Here is an 11,284-nt window from a genome sequence, read left to right as displayed (position 1 = left end):
GTATAACATCTGTCGTTAAAAGAATAAATGAATGTATTTTCATACCTTTGTCAATGGGAAGTGATCAAACCTCTATATTAATGGCTCACATCAAAGACATTAGTCTAAACCACAAGCATAAAATGAAGAGCCATATTCAAATAAAAAGAAAGACTGTTAACAGTTGAAAATAAGAACAAAAAGACGTGCATGCAGAAAGAACTACTAATCAAAATTACCCACTCAGGATTTCTTGCAGAGGGAAATGCAGAGCAGCTTAAAATGAATGAACAGCTCAATGAGCAGGCAAATGAGAATGATTAGAAAAACACATTCTCCTACATAAAAATAGAAATATGTAAAATAAAGTATAAGTGCATTTTATACACATTTGGTTAGTTCTCTTTAATGGATTCTGGCTTTTTAGCTATTTTTTTAAATTTTGTATTTTAAAATTCTTAGGTTGACTTATTGATTCCTCAATTGCCTTTACTCATTTCTGTTCCTACCACTAAAAAAACAACATATAAACCTTTCTGCTTGACTCCAGATCCATCTCTAAAGGAAAATATAAACAAAACTAAGAGAACATCTGCACCTATTTACATGCATGTTTATTAGGGTTCTCAAGAGAAACAGCACCCTTAGGATACATATACTTGTATACATATGAGGTTGGACAATTAAGTTGGCAAACTCATCCTAGAAAAACTGCTACACACCTCATTGCTGAATATCACTACAGTCACCTTCAAGGTACTCCCTTTGGGAAGCTATGCATCCATGCCAAAATGTAGTCCACCCTTCAAAGCAATTTTGGAACTCTTTTTATGGAATGACCATCAGAGCTGTCATCGTACTACACTTGATGTCCTGAATGTCATCAAAATGTCTTCCTTTCAATATTTCCTTTATCTTCGGGTAAAGAAAGAAGTCATTGGGGGCCACATCAGGTGAGTAGGGAGGGTGTTCCAATACAGTGATTTGTTTACTAGCTAAAAACTCCATCACAGACAGTGCTGTCTGAGCTGGTACACTGTCCGGATGCAAGAGCCATGAATTGTTGGCAAAAAGTTCAGGTCATTTAACTTTTTCCACGCAGCCTTTTCAGCACTTCCAAATAGTAAACTCAGTTAACTGTTTGTCCAGTTGGTACAAATTCATAATGAATACTCCCTCTGATATCAAAAAGGATAGCAACAACACTGCAACAAGTTCACAAACTTAACTGGCAGACCATGTGTGTGTGTGTGTGTGTGTGTGTGTGTGTGTGTGTGTGTGTGTGTGTGTGTGTAGGTATATATACACATGCATATATATATATATATCTATCTATCTATCTATATAGATAGATAGATAGATAGATAGATAGATAGATAGATAGATAGATATATATATATATATATATATATATATATATATATATATGGAAATTTATTACAGAAAATGGTTCACATAATTATGGAGGCCAAGAATTCTCACAATAATCCGCCTTATGAAAGCTGGAAAACCAGAAAAGCTGGTGGTATCACTCATTCTGAATCCAAAGGCCTGAGAACCAGGGAGCCACTGGTGTAAGTTCCAGAGTCCAAAGATCCGAGAACCTATCACTCTGATGTCCAAAAACAAGAAAAGATGGACTGAACTTCAGCTATAGCACTTTGGGAAAACTGAGTACCACTGTGTGAACCTGGAGACAGACATAATGAAAAGGAGCAAGGTAAGATAAGATGATAAGAACTTCCCTGAATTGGTGATTATCTTACAGAATATAGCAGAATATGTTCACTGGATTTAATACATTTTATCTCTGTGCTTTTTCAAAGTCGCATGAAAAATCAAATACTAGTTCCAGTATTTTGTGTTCTATCATGTTAGTTTCAGAGAAAACACACAATGATGCTTAAAAGACATTTTCTAATACTTAATGATGTAATTAGAGACAATTTAAACACAGAAATATCTCTGTAAACATACTATTATTACTATTGTTTTATTATAAAGTCATCGTTGCTATTAGCTGACTTAAAATACCAAACATGATATTCTTTCTGTAGCAATGAATTTTAGGAAACCTCACATGTAACATGCAGTTTGTGGTTGTTGTTTTTTCCCTCAGGAGAATTCTGTCTCTAGTTTTCAGTCTCACAAAGTTTGAGTAATTAGTATAAATAGATAGCTCGCATACTGAGGGGCTTTGGAACCAAAGATTTTTTTGAAGTTTTTTGTTACCGGTGATAAGAGAAAAGAGTACATTTCTTCTGCTACTTTTAATGAGATTTAATTATTGTTTTGAAAAGGAGAGTACCGTAATATGTGCTCACAGGCAAAGGTATATTATTTTAGGAAATACATGAAGAAGAAAGGGTTTTTATTGCATTTTTATTCATTTTAGTTCAAAAACATTTTTAAAAAACTTCTATAAAAATGAAAAATTTGAAACCTAAAGTTCTGGAATTTACTATGTTAGCTATCTTGCCAATTTAGCAGTGCACTGTTTTCCAAACCTTATGGCGATAATAAAATGGCATGGGAAAAAATGCTAAAATATTCCTGTCTTGTTTCTTTATTTTCTCCTCTTCATCTTTCTTCATTTTCATAATCTTTCCAGTTCCATTCTATTGTTTTCTCCTCATTTTCCTTTTTGTTGCATTTCAAGATCATTTTAAAAAGGCATTTTGAATAACAGAACAGCCACATGGAGACCAGCCCTACTTCTCAGTATAGAGGGAAAACCTACAGAACAATGAGTCCAAACGTAACTATTAAGGGAACAGCCTGTGTTATGGACACATCTCCACTGTATGACTCAACCAGAAAGCAAGCAATGGGTAGGTATTCATCTCAACAGAGAGGCCCCTACTTCTGCTTTGCACGCTTTGGTGGTGATGTTCATAGCTGTAATTCCTCTAGCATACTATCCTGCCTCTCTCAGTGCCTGACTGGGGGTGGGGGTGGGGGACACTGGAGAAAAACCTCCATCGGCCTCTTTTCTGCGTCCACTGCACTGTTTCTTAGTTACTCCCACTGTAGTCTTCGCTTTCACCCAACCATCTCATTCTTCTGTCGGTGGCATTAAATTGATACCATTGTGGAAAATAAATAATATCTGGTTGTCCATGAAGTCTAAGATCTCTCATGTGAGGATAGAACATAGCCAAATTGCTATAGTTTTAACGATTGCTTTTCTGTCATATATTAAACTTCTTTAAAAAAAAAACACGGAAAGTGACTAGAGATCATTTAAATAAGGTTAAGTATTTTAAAGTGAATCAAATTATAGGGGAAATAGAATTCAAGAAATAAATATATATCATTATAATTTGGTATTTCAAGAGGCTCTTGGACTCTTATTTAAAGTCTTGGAATCTTATTTAAAGTCTATCCATTTTAAGTGTCAGAGAACATAAAAGCCAAAAGGAAATTTTTCATTTTAATCCTTTGGCCTATAACAAGCAAGGAGACTGAAAGAACAAAGATATGAACAAAAGAAAATAATCCAGGCACAGCCACTGAGCAATGACAAATTCCTCCTGAATCATAGAAGACAAGAAAATTTAAAAGATTGATAACTCTCAATGTAGTATAAATCATATTTTCCATCTATCAACCTGGGCCTATCTATCTGTATTGTTACTGAAGAAAGTATCATTTTTTTTGACAAGCGGTTGCTCTTAGCAACAAGTCATCCTGATATTTTCTTTGATTATAGCTAAAGAGCAATATCCATTCTTGTTACAGGGGTGTAAAGTATAATTTAAAGCTCATTAAAAGTGTAGCAGGTGTTCACGTTTAAAGTGCAAAAAAAAAAAATAGAGGAAAGAATTTCTCTATGGCTGAGCTGTCAGTGCTCTAAAAGCCTAATTTATTTTGCATAACCTTTTAGCAAATAGACATGATTATAATAGAGAGAAGAGAAATGGAAACAATATATGCAGAAAAGTAAAGGGACTTAGCCTTTTGATTTGACCTTGATTCCCAGCCTTTGAAAATATTACAGTCTTTTAACAATTGCAGCTTTGACATATAACACACTTTTCTTCCCAGGAGATAGAAGTTCCTCAGACATTTCCTTAGCATAAAAGCTTCTGTAAAGTAGAAAATGAGTAGGTGCATAAACTGAAACAGAGTCAGTTTATATTCATTGCAAAGCAGGGAAGAGAATGAAAGTTCAATCGTCCAGTCCTTTCACGGGTTCGTTTTTCATGTGGAAAGCTCTTACTCTGCAGAGAGAAAATTTAAACTCGAATTCAAAAGTGAGTAAAAGTCCAGCAATTGGAATTATTTCTCAGTACCTCCCATTGCTGGCACAAATTAGGCAAATAGTGAGAAAAAGACCAAAGTACATCAGATATAAACAGAGAACTGAAAAAAAAAAAGTTATAATTGTTAACAAAATGACACTATTTGAGCTGCAGATTTGCATTGCCCTTTCAACCAGTAACTCTAATGAAAGCCCAGGATTGTTGGAGCTCACTGGAGTTTGAATAATTCAAGGTATTAATATTTTCCTCCTTTTAGGTAAAGGAAAGAACTGTATTTTTTAAAGGCAAGGATGTATAAAGAGGAAGCTGTGGTATTCAGGAAAGAATAGAGAAATATAAAACACAACTTGATTGTGAGAGTTTGGATATTACTTTCTGGGATTTAAGGTTGTTGTTAAAATTAACTTTTTGAAATATAATAGGCAAATATTTATAGCAATGCAAATAAAAATCTGAAAGTAAAATTCCAAACCATCTTAATAAAACCCAAAATGGTTTGAGGAAGAATGCAAGCCCAAGTGTGCTAGAGACCTCACTGACTCCAGTATGTGGGGTAGAAGGGACGGTCAGAGAGACTGTCTATTTTCATTTCTTACAAAAGAAGTTTACATTTAAATACAATTTAAATTATGCAAGAATTAACAATAGGCATTTGCTTCCTTTTTCTACCAATGTCATTGGAGAAACCAGTGTGTTAAAAAATATGAAGTAACTATCACACATGTATCGAGGAGTTTAGTGCAGAGGTTCTAAAAAAGTATTTTGTTTGTCTAGAATAATGAGCCAATAATTTATCTAAAAACAGGAATCTACATACCACTGAACAATTAGATCTTGGAACACTGGGGTTGCAGGCCAAATTTGTTTGTATACAAAAATCACCAGAGTTGAGAAACAATTGTCACTCTCCATCTCGCCCATTGGAAACGATCAATGTCTTCCTAGCAGGTAATCATAGGTTGCCACAATGACCCTTTTCACCAATGTTACCACTTATCTTCATGCAGCTTCATGCTTTTCTTTGCTTGCTTATCCTCAGTGCATGTTTGAATTTGTCACTTGTAACAAAGGACAAAGTGTTTTTATTTATTATTAATGAAGTCCCAATTTGTTTCCTTCATGCTTTCCAATTTTTTGCACATAGAAATGAATAAGTAAATATTTGCAGAACTGCACTGAACTTTTCAGTCATGACAACAAGAAAGCACTATTTCAAATAATGCACCATCCTGGGGCATCTAGCTTTGAAATTTTTAAAGATGATATAGTTCCATATTCTATGAAGGAATATTTAGGATCAATCAGTTTGACTTCAGGCAATGTATACTGCCGTGGCCATTCTTATATTTCATTGTAAGTGAACTTCAACAAACATTTGTCTGGTTGTGAAATAAACACATAACGTACTTAAAATTGCAAACTACAAAACTAACTCTTTGCAGTAGATATTTATTAATCTGTATTTATCAGAAAATAATCTGACATGGGGACTTCACCTTTTTTGAAAACCTGGTGTCAAGAATGCCCACTTGTGTCAAATTAGCATGGGTATTAGAAATCACCCTTTATTTTCTGCCCCCCATAAAACAATATGATCATATTATTACCCGTCCATGGGTTCTCAGCAGATTTTAGTTGCGGGTCCCTAGCAGTGTTGTTTAGAGGTCCGCACTGTGAGTATTCCAGCGAGGTAAAATGTGCCCTCTAAAAAGAATATGCAAAATAGCAATACGGTTTTGGAAGTTGACACTATACTCCGTGAGAGACAAAGCTCTCACAGGGGATTAATAATTCCAAATGCTCTATAGCGATGTTAATGAGAAACCAGGCCTTCAAAAATGTCAAAAATTTATTGAAAAACCTTTATCATAATTGAAGTAGGGATAGTTATATTTCATTATAACATATTTTCGGCCACCAGAATTATAGCATACTTCTCTTGAGGGCCATCTCTTTTATTTGTTTTAATATAGAATAAAAAAATCTTTCATCACAACAGTACTACTAAGTAGGTTATTCATATAAAATACATCAATGTGTCCCCAAACTATCATTATAAGTAAAGGGTCTCCTTAGATTTTATACTGGATGCATATTTAATTATTTACCAGTAGTAGTTTGCACTGGATATACTCTGCTTCTGTTACCCAGTTTCTAAAACTACTTTTTTCCCCTAGTCTATAAGTAGCGCATGCTCATTAAATAAATTTTCTAAATACAGGATGATAATGTCTATATCCCTGAAGATAATGTTTAGGACCCCAGGAAAATGCAGTTATATAGAAATTCAAGGTTTTATAGTAGGCAAAAGGGCCCCTGTACAAGTAATCTCTATTGACTCCAGCACTTATATATAGTATCACAAGGAAATCAACAACAGAAATGTGGTACGCAGAAGGACTACAAACCTCCCACTGAAAAGGAAATAGAATATTTTGTTACTAACATCAAAACTTTTATAACACAATGAAATAATGGGTCTAGGTAAGGACCTTCAACAGCTAGGAAAATCATTAGGCAAAATTTTGATGATGAACTTTATAACAACGAATCAAACTGCCATCACCTGAAACCATGATCCATGCTACTATCACATTAAAGTGAAATGTTACCAGAGGGAGGCAAAAGTAGAGAACAAACATGATATAACCGATTATAGATGGTACTGCTGTGTGTGAGGACAAAATGCCCATCTCTATCCATAAAGTCAACATAGAATAAATATTTTGGGGATGGTGTAGAAGGATGGCTGATAAAAGCAAAGGGAGAGTTGCCTTTATCCCAGGTTGTGGCTCAGGGTTCTGCCAACCTCATAAGGAAGCCCTGTGTCTTACCTAGAATGTGAAGCATCGATTAACAATGGAGGAAAAACATTTATAATTTGATAGGCCAGAATTCAGCCTTATGAAACTTGTGAATGCACTAAATTGTTGCAAGGAAAAAGCCAACACTTCCTGAGCTGGGAGCCTTGTTGGATCGAGGGGAGAGGGGAAAGGAGTTGCCCACAAGTGTTTAGAGAGCCCAGAAAATCAATTGAAACCATTAACCACCCCCCCACCCATGTTTTGTACAATGAAAGTTCAATGTCCACTTAAACAATCTATTTGTTTAAATTAATCATTGATTTCTCAAACAAGCCACTGTCAATGACTTTTGGCTAGGGTTTGCATGTTTGCTAAACTCACTTAGATGAAAAACAAGTCTGTGTACAGGAGGAAACCTTTTACTTGTTAAAGGGAAAAATATCCACAGCTATATTAACAGAAGCTAAATAGCACATCAAAGAAGAACCCAATTCATAAGCTTCTGGTATGTGTTTTTTATAGCTGTTAGCCTTTCCGCTCTCTTTGCTGTTTATCTCTAACACTTGCCACATTTTCTTCCCATTTAATTTCCAATTTATTCACTATTATGTTTAAAACATAAACCTACAATTTACTTCTTCTCCTTTACCTCAAAATCTGAACATCATAGTCCACAATTCCCTTCTGATTAAAGTTCTCCCTCTAAATTAGTTTTCTTGGTGTTCTCTACAGCCTGAAGCAGTTTTTCATACCATCTTCCTTCAAAATAGAGAGTCTTAATTGCAAGATAGCAGGCATTTTTCTTTTCTTTTCTTTCCTTTTCATTTTTGTTTTTTTGTTTGTTTGTGTTTTTTGTTTGTTTGTTTTGTTTTCAATGAGCAAGCTTATCACCCTAACAGAAGACTCAAAGTGCGATGTAGCCCTTCTTTTCCTGACTTCTTCTGCCCTTCATTCTGTACTCTAGCCATCCTACTCTGGGCTACACTCTTTCAAAAAGGAAGTTCCTCCTCTGGAGATGCCCCAACCTTTCTCTATATCTAGGAAGTATATGGAGTCACCGCTTAACATTCATCTATTGCCCCATGGAGTTTTGGATATAATAATACCTCTAATAATGGCAATGGTGGCAACATACAGGTATGTGGAACACTGCAGCAGATTCCACACTTAAGGTATCTTTCCAGCAATCTCATGAGCAGGTTCTATGATTAACTCAGTTTTGCAGAGGAGGAAACTGGAACTTAATGCAGTTTAGTAAATTCCTCAAGGATGTGACCCTATGTCAACCTGACTGTGATCTCCCATGTTTGCAGATTCCCCTACCACCCCCTTCCATATGCACAAGTCCCCCTTCATCCTTGTATGGGCTGCCTAGGACCATTTGCTTATTCTAAGCAAAACAAATAGTATTGTGTGTCTTGAAAGCTAATTAGCCTGAAAATATGTATTCAGGTAACTAACCAGTCTTAGATCTGAAACTTACACCTAAAGTCCATATTCCATTTATCCCTTAGAATGCCATATAGGCTTGACTTTCCTTACATGCTCTCACACATTCTTAGCTTATAGCCTGTATCATACCCTCCCTCCATGGGAAGTTACCATACAGATACCCTGTGGACTAGGGGCCATGCGTATCAATGGGAATGTACACATTAATCAAATTAAAGCAATCAGAATACATTTATTCTGCTTTCTTTAAAACTAGCTAAGAAAGGTGAACTTCAGCATTGTTTGTAGTTAAATATTCTTTTCACCTGTTTTCGGCCAATCCTTTTTGTAACACCACTGTTCTCTGCTAATCCCCTATGGCCACCATTGCTAAATGACCTTTAATGGTATATTATTGGAAATTAAGTCTTTAAATACCACATAAACCAGACAAAGCACACAATTCTAATTGCAGATAATTTCATAAGCACAATGAAAAGACTAATTGCATTCTCACTTAGACTATGACTGTACCACCTCATTTCCTCAGATATTTTTCTACTTCCGACAAAAATACTTTAAAAGGAAAAAAAATCACAAGAGTAAAAAAGGAGAGTAAGAGAGCAAGAATAATCACTAAACAGAATTTTAGCATTAGCATATAACAAGTTTATGTCCAAAATTTTATTTTGAATACATTTCTATAAGTGTCTCCCATGTTACTGTCTACTCTTAGGAAATATTTTAATGAACTTACAATTTTTCACCAAAAATAATTACTGCAGCTTACTCAACTTTTTTCCATATTACTTAGTATTTAGGTTGTTATTAATTCTTGTTTGTGTTACTATATATTTATGTAATTAAGAGCTTTTATTTAGAAAAAAAAACTTTGGTATTTAAAATCAGATTTCCCATTCAAAAATAGGTCAATTGATACAAACATTTTTAAGACATACTACATATTTAAAGACTCTCAATTCTAAAGATGTTATCTCTCTCGCGCTCTCTCTATATATATATACATATGTGTGTGTGTGTGTTTGTGTGTATATAGGTATATATATACATGTTGTTTTATTTTGTTTGTTTTTTTTTTTCAATGAATCAGGCCATTAAAAATGAGTTACAAGTACAGAAATCAGTACTCAAAGTTCTCGTCAAAAAAAAAAGAAAGTGATTAACATTACACACACATCAGAAGACATTTTGAGGTTTTCAGATTTTGAGAAAGAATTGAGTTCACACTCCTCAGCCATTTTTTTAAATATTCACATAGACAAGTCACTTACCACATTTAAATTCTCCTAATATCTGAAATGTGAATAATAATGATTCTATCCCATACTTGTGTTTTAAGTAGTAAATGATGTAATGATTTAAAGGGCACAGAGAAATGCTGGGTATGTCATGAGGCCTCATTAAATGTATGTGATTTCCAACTTAGAGGATCACTGTGACATAGAGCTCAGAGGGATGTGCTCTGAGGAAAAGTTGCCTGAGTTTGAATTCCAGATCTGGACCAGCTGTGTGACCTTCAGCCAGTTATTTGAACTCTCTGTACCTCTGTTTCTTCAGATGTGAAAACTAGAATAACCATAGCACTTAGAGCTAAGGGTCATTCTCCGTATCACATGAGATCAAAATTGTCTACAATAAAGTCTGGCTTATAGTAAACACTGAATAAATATCATTTTTCACTAGAAATAGCCCATAGTATCACATGATTTTCTACTCTGCTTTTAACTAGTGGCTCTCTTCATTAACAGAAAACAGATTGGTTGAAGTAGTCACAAAGAAAAAAATTGCTTGATTTAAATTTAAAAGACTACACGGTGTCACCAAATAATGCAATAAATGTTTAAGTAAAAAAGGATTTATTAGAGTAAAACACACATTGCTGTGAATCACTCTCAAAATATTCCCCCTCACTTTGAACACATTTATCCCATCATTCTTGCTACTTTCTGAAGCATTTCTGGAAGTCCTCTTTCATGAGTGTCTTTAGTTGTGCTGTCATGGCTGCCTCTATGTCCTGAATCAATTCAAAATGTTTACCTTTCATGGTCATTTTGACTTTGAGGAAGAGTCAGAAGTCACATGTTTCCAGGTCTGGTGAATAAAGTGAATGAGGACATACCATAGTATTTTATTTAACAGAAATTGCCTCATCAGAAGTGATGTGTGACATGGAGCATTGTCATGATGGAGGATGATTTACAGCACACTTTACAACACATCGTCTGTCAACTATAGCTTATACCCGACTGACTGCACCGAACAAGTTGAAATTCATCACATACTATTACTAAGGTTTGATGCTCTGCTTCTCATATATTTGAGGCAGTAACCTCAGCTGAGACCTCCAGCTGGGCCCTAGGTCGGACAAAGGGCGTAAACTCCATACCTGGGCCCTTCCCCCACTCTCCAGAGACTTAAGCTGGCCCCTGAACTGGGGAGTAGTGTCAGATTAGAGAGGAGCCATAGTGCTCAGGCTCTGGGAGGACCTGCTGCGCAGCGCAGCTCTGACCCAGGGAAGAGGCTGGGAAGAGTGTGATACTACTTGGCTGGGAGAGAGAAGGATTCCTCCACCCCCAGCCCCCACCTTTTCTGGACTACCTAGGGCAGGGCAATTACAACTGTGGAGACACTCCCAGGGTTCAGCAGATGCAGCTCTGAATTTTCAGCAACTCAGAAATATCCCACCGGACACACACACACACACACACACACACACACACACACACACACAGGGAAGAAGTGCCCTAAGACTCAGGAGAACTGGGCACAGGGCTGGCTGTGTTA

General features: G+C 35.6%; 1 long non-coding RNA gene across 1 annotated transcript; it reads left to right on the top strand.

The window, feature by feature from the left end:
• Positions 1-1,452: 1,452 nt before the first annotated feature.
• On the top strand, positions 1,453-10,182 carry LOC109459737 (uncharacterized). Its single transcript, XR_002139436.3, has 3 exons — positions 1,453-1,699; positions 2,639-2,810; positions 9,929-10,182. It is a non-coding gene; the product is annotated as an uncharacterized LOC109459737 (long non-coding RNA).
• Positions 10,183-11,284: the final 1,102 nt, after the last annotated feature.

Source organism: Rhinolophus sinicus, chromosome 15 (assembly GCF_057876585.1).
Source record: "Rhinolophus sinicus isolate RSI-liver-muscle chromosome 15, RSI-T2T, whole genome shotgun sequence".
NCBI lineage: Eukaryota > Metazoa > Chordata > Mammalia > Chiroptera > Rhinolophidae > Rhinolophus > Rhinolophus sinicus.
This window is presented reverse-complemented; position numbering and strand designations above follow the sequence as displayed.